The sequence below is a fragment of the Chiloscyllium plagiosum genome, chromosome 39 (assembly GCF_004010195.1).
Source record: "Chiloscyllium plagiosum isolate BGI_BamShark_2017 chromosome 39, ASM401019v2, whole genome shotgun sequence".
Taxonomy (NCBI): Eukaryota; Metazoa; Chordata; class Chondrichthyes; order Orectolobiformes; family Hemiscylliidae; genus Chiloscyllium; species Chiloscyllium plagiosum.
The window spans coordinates 1,264,946-1,265,872 of record NC_057748.1 but is presented as its reverse complement, the minus strand read 5'-3'; positions in this window follow the sequence as shown (position 1 = coordinate 1,265,872).

Below are 927 nucleotides of genomic sequence, written 5' to 3'. Positions count from 1 at the left end.
AACTTTCGGAGATCTGTGTACATGGACACCAAGATCCCTCTGCTCATCCACACTACCAAGTATCCGACCATTAGCCCAGTACCCCATCTTTTTATTACTCTGACCAAAGTGAATCACCTCACACTTAGCTACATTGAACCCCATTTGCCACCTTTCTGCCCAGTTCTGCAGCTTATCTATATCCCGCTGTAACCTGCCATATCTTTCCTCACTGTCTACAACTCCTCCGACTTTCGTATCATGTGAAGTGCTGCATTTTGGGAAAGCAAATCTTAGCAGGACTTATACACTTCATTAAGGTCCTAGGGAGTGTTGCTGAACAAAGATCTTAGAATGCATGTTCATAGCTCCTTGAAAGTAGAGTCGCAGGTAGATAGGCTAGTGAAGAAGGCATTTGGTATGCTTTCCTTTATTGGTCAGAGTATTGAGTACCGACGTTGGGAGGTCATGTTGCAGCTGTACAGGACATTGGTTAGGCCACTTTTGGAATATTGCGTACAATTCTGGTCTCCTTTCTATCGGAAGGGTATTGTGAAACTTGAATGGGTTCAGAAAAGATTTACAAGGATGTTGCCAGGGTTGGAGGATTTGAGCTATAGGGAGAGGCTGAACAGGCTGGGGCTGTTTTCCCTGGAGCGTCGGAGGCTGAGGGGTGACCTTATCGAGGTTTACAATATTATGAGGGGCATGGATAGGATAAATAGACAAAGCTTTTTTCCTGGGATGGTGGAGTCCAGAACTAGGACGTAGGTTTATGGTGAGAGGGTAAAGATATAAAAGAGACCTAAGGGGCAACTTTTTCACGCAGAGGGTGGTGCATGTATGGAATGGGCTGCCAGAGGATGTGGTGGAGGCTGGTACAATTACAACATTTAAAAGACGTTTGGATGGGTATATGAATAGGAAGGGTTTGGAGGGATATGGGCC